Source organism: Penaeus japonicus, unplaced genomic scaffold (genome assembly GCF_977035675.1).
Source record: "Penaeus japonicus unplaced genomic scaffold, GWHDUDI00000001_assembly GWHDUDI00000034, whole genome shotgun sequence".
Classification (NCBI taxonomy): Eukaryota; Metazoa; Arthropoda; class Malacostraca; order Decapoda; family Penaeidae; genus Penaeus; species Penaeus japonicus.
In genome coordinates, this window is record NW_028234436.1 from 6,655,794 (window position 1) to 6,660,793 (window position 5,000).

Below are 5,000 nucleotides of genomic sequence, written 5' to 3' on the forward strand. Positions count from 1 at the left end.
GGAGGTGATAGCTCCACATCATTCTCTTCATTCACACTTGTGTTAGGGTCAAGCTGCACAGACAAAGGGTTAGTGTCCTCACTGGTTATATCAGGCTGATTTGTCTGTGTTGTGTTTCCATTAATAGAATCATAACACACTGATGTGTCTTGCTCATTCCCTTCAACTACATTTGGGAGACTGGTTTCATCATCTGCTGCATCGGTTGTACTCTCATTACTGCAAAAGTCTGTTGGATTGTCAACATTGTCGTCACCATCGTCGCTGTCATATGTGTAAGCCAGTGTACTGTCGGTTTTTTATTTCTCCTTTAATACCTCATAGTATGGACGTCTGGCACTCGGAGCCAACTGTCTTGAGATTACAGACTCAGGAACAATTTTCATCAGCTCCAGATGAACTTCGGTGGTTTTCTTGGTTCCCAATTCTTCTAGTCTGTAGACGTTTGTTCTCAGCTTCTCAAGAATGCGATAAGGGCCTCTCCATTTAGGGGTGAATTTGGTATCCCCTTTCTTCTTGGGTCTCATTACGTAAACACGTTGGCCACTTACCAAATCAGTTTTCTTGGCAATCCTGCTTCTCTGCTTTTCCCGCTGGTCTGCTGCACGCTCCAGATTTTCCTTAACCTGGTGATATATGTGATGGGTTGCAGAAGCCCTCTCATCCACATTGTAAGGTGAAGAGAGGTTCGACAGTGCAGCATTGGGGAAGATTGGGTCCATTCCATATACAGCATAATATGGTGTATCCCCAATTGAGCTGTTATAGGCACTGTTGAGTGCGAACTGTGCTGTTGCTAAGTGAATATCCCAATCGACTGGATGCAGTCCATCCACAATACTCCTTAATATAGAGATAATCTGTTTATTGTGATTCTCTACTAATCCATTGCTGGCTGGATGGTAAATAGTAACAGTTCTGTGATCGAATCCACCCAACTCAGCTAGTTTCTTCATGACTGCATTACGGAATTCTGTGCCATTGTCGCTCAAAATAGTTTCTGGGGGTCCCCATTGACTGATGATGTTGTCCCATATGGCACTTGCAACTTCTTTAGCCTCTTTTCTCTTCAGAGCAGCAACGATGGTATATCTTGTGAGATAGTCTACACAAGTCAGGATGTATTTGTTGCCTTTTTCGGTCATAGGCAATGGTCCTATGAGATCAACTGCTACAGACTGGAACTTGCGACTTGGAATTGGGAAGCGCCCAAGAGAACACAAGGGGTGTGCATTTCCCTTGAATTTCTGGCAAACAATACATGAGGCTACATACTTCTTGACATCCTTATCCATACCCAACCATGTGAATAAGCGCTTGGTACGGAAAAGGGTCCTTTGGGTGGCACCATGACCTGCAAGGGGGTTATTGTGCATCATGTGTAGCACCCTGTTTACCAATGCCCTTGGAATGACAATCACTTCTTCGTTCTTTCTTAGTGATGAATCTTTGGTTGGCTGTTTCTTGTGCAGTATATTATGATCAAGGAAGTAGTTTCCTACTTCCCTCCTTAGTCTACCATCAATTTTTGCCAGATCTTGTTGCTCGTTACTCAAGAGATAGGTAACCATAGGTCCGTACAATGGATCTCCCCGTTGGGCCTCCCTCAGTTCTTCTGAGGTCTTTAGGGTCTTCCGATTCTTCTGCACCAGTAACCTCAAGGTTTCCCACTAACTCCACACCAGAGTTTGTAAGTTCTTCTAGGAAACATATGGCTGTAGGGTTAACATCAAAATTCGCGTCTGCTTCAAGGGTGTTGTCGGTGTTGAATTGAATGCGACTGAGTCGATCTGCCACAACATTTTTCTCGCCTTTGATATAATGCACCTCTGCATTATATTCTTGTAGAGACAGTACCCACCGTGCTATTCTTGTGTTTTTGTCACTAGCCTTCTCAAAAAGCCATTGAAGGGCTTTGTTGTCAGTCCATACAAAGACACGACTATTATAAATGAGAGCACGGTACTTTTTGAGGGACTCAACAATAGCCAGAGCCTCTTTCTCCACTGTGGGGTAATTAACCTCACTGCCCTTGAGAGATCTACTATAGTAACAGATTGGGAGATGTTGGTCTTTCCCTTTTATCTCTGTGCACTGTGTCAGTACACTGCCAATACAGTCTTTGGAGGCATCTGTGTATATGTGCCAGTCCTTCAAGAAGTCTGGTGCTCGCAGGATTGGTTCTTCTGTTAACTTCTTCTTTAGGGTGTTGAAGGCCTCTTCTTGTGTTTTTTCCCACCGGAATATGGCATCCTTGGTGAGAAGTTCATGAAGGGGTCTGGCAATGTGGGCATACTTTTCAACAAATCGACGATAATACCCGGTGAGTCCTAAGAAAGCCTGAACTTCCTTTTTACTTTTGGGACTAGGATAGTCTCGTACTGCAGCTGTCTTGTCAAGATTGGGTTTCACTGTCCCATTACCAACCTTGTGACCTAAAAGCTCAACTTCATGGGCAAACAATGTGGTCTTTTCAGGGGATGCTTGAAGACCAGCATTGATGAGCCGTTTAAGGACGTCGTCGAGTCCTCGTAAGTGTTCCTCGAAGTTCCGATGATAGATGGCAACATCATCAAGGAATACACTGACACCATTCCCTAGGAGTCCAGCCAGTACCCTCGTCATCATACTCTGAAATGTGGCTGGTGCCCCTGACAGACCGAAAGGCATGCTGAGCCACTCATAATGACCATTATGTGTTGAAAAGGCTGTCTTCTCTATGCTACCCTCATCCATGGGAACTTGATGGTACCCACTTCGGAGATCTAGTGTTGAGAAAACAGTTGCTGAGCTGCATTCATATAAGATTTCCTCTATTCTGGGTAATGGGAAATATTCGAATTTGCTCTGACGGTTCAGACGACGATAGTCGATGCACAAACGTGGTCTACCATCCTTACGCTTAACAAGTACAATGGGAGCATTCCATGGACTAGTCGAGAGCCTTACTTGCCCTTGCTCTAGTAGTCCATCAACCTCGGCGTCCACAATGGGTCTTGCTTTTAATGGCACAAACCGGGGATGTTCAAAAACAGGGTCCTCGGTTTTCGTTTTGATGCAATGTTCTATTAAGTGGGTGCGAGATAGTGGCTCGCCCTTCAGGTTGAAAGCTTGCTGATGTTCCCGGATTATCTTGATTGCAGCTTGCTTTTGGGTCCTCGTGACCTTCCACTCATCACTCTTCAAACTTGTTAGAAGTTTACTCAATCTTTCCTCATTATATTCAACAGACTCAACTTTCGACATGCTTGGGTCGAAACTGTCCAACTCTTGGTTAAGGGGGTCGTCGCACTCCTCCTCTTCAGCGCACTCCTTTGCCTCCGTGATGATGGACATTAGGAGTAACAGCTGGTTTTGCTCATGTAAGGTGGAGCAACCTTTGGTAAGGGTCACAGCATTCTCTTGTGTGCCCTCATGAAGTACCTCTACTGTGGTTGTGATACAACTGGGTGTACAAAATGGAGTACTTGTTCTATTACAAATACTAACAGCAAGTCGGTCACCTTGTTGAAATTTGCTGGCCAGGCAATCCAACAGTGTGACACCTTCAGTCAGCTGTTTGCCTCGAACAAGAACAGCTGTTCCCACTTGGAACAGTTCAGGGTATGGTGGAAGAGTAACCCAGACGACAGCAGCATGGTTTGAGGGTATGCTCTCTTCTGTGTCCACCTTCAGCATGACGTCGTGACGGTACCCTCTCTTGTCGATGTTCCGTCCCACCTGCTCGTGGTTGTCATGCTCTTCTGGCCCCATTTTTGATAATTGACTTTTCAAAGAAGTTGGGGTATTACTCGTAGTACGACTTTCTTCAGCTATGCTTTGCAGGGAAGCAATGTTGTTGGGTTTCCTCCTCGAAACAGAATCGTGATTGCTATGCAGGGAAGCAATGTTGTTGTCATGAGTGGATGAGTGATTGTGCTGTTTCATTACTGTGGCCACCGGTTCCTCCCGAACCGTGCCGAGTTCAGTGCCATTATAGCTGGGTAGGTAATTACCTTTGAGGTAAAGTTCTTTCTGGCCAAAATTGATGATTACACCAGTTTGTTCCAGCCATTTTGCTCCAAAAAGTACTTGTAGTCCACCTGGAAATTTCAACTGGTCCGGGTTGACGATTAAGAACTGCATGTTGAATATCTGGTCCCCTAGTTCGCAGGGTAGTTCCACGATTCCCTGTGCCTTTACCGCCCCGCCAGTAACGCCGCGAAGCCTGACGGACGTCGGTGTGAGGTGGTAGCCCTCGGCAGTACCTCCTCGTGCACATAAGTCATCGTAGAGGGGACGATGCATCACATTCGGGACTGCTCCACAGTCCACTAATGCTTCTGTCTGGAAAGGGCCGACCTTGAAGCTGACAATCAAGTAGTTCTCTAACTCAGAACCCATGGCGAGAATGATATTTTCCTCAGGCCCCTCCAGACAGTCCTCTTTCTTTACTAATTCGCTAGTGGTTGCATAGTCTGGTCTTCGTTTTTTGACGATCCTGTTTGTGGAACATGTAAGTCAGCTCGTTGAAGGCAGTTTCTTGCATAATGACCTGCCTTGCCACACACAAAACAGGAGACCTGCATGTTGCCAAAATCTTGTTGCTGTGGCATCCTGACGCCACGTGCTCTAAATCGTCTTCCTCCATTAAAACCTCGTCCTTGCCCAGTGCCACGTCCCTTTTCATACCCTCGTCCTCGTTGCACTCCAGCAGGATACCGGGACGTGGGGAGTGGGCTTGTCCGACCACGTCCTCGTGGTCGTCCGCGACTTACTGCACTCCAGCCTCTTGACGGCCCTGAACCATTTAATACCTGGCAATCGGCACTGTCATGTCGGCCAGTGCCGTGGTATTCGCAGTGCTTCGTATGAGATAACAACAAGCTGATGTTTGTACCCTCACTCCCGTCGGACGTGAAATGAAGGGTCTGCCGGAAACGGTCGTCCTCGGCTGGGTGCCTTATTACCCAGTTTGACACACTGACAAGCAGTTCAATCAGTCCCGGAATCCTATCAAC

At 46.5% G+C, this 5,000-nt stretch overlaps 1 protein-coding gene across 1 annotated transcript in view; it reads right to left on the reverse strand.

Moving 5' to 3' along the window:
• LOC147467654 (uncharacterized) overlaps window positions 1–5,000 on the reverse strand; it is a 9,431-nt gene that overhangs the window by 1,932 nt on the left and 2,499 nt on the right. The gene's annotated exons all lie outside the window — the stretch shown is intronic.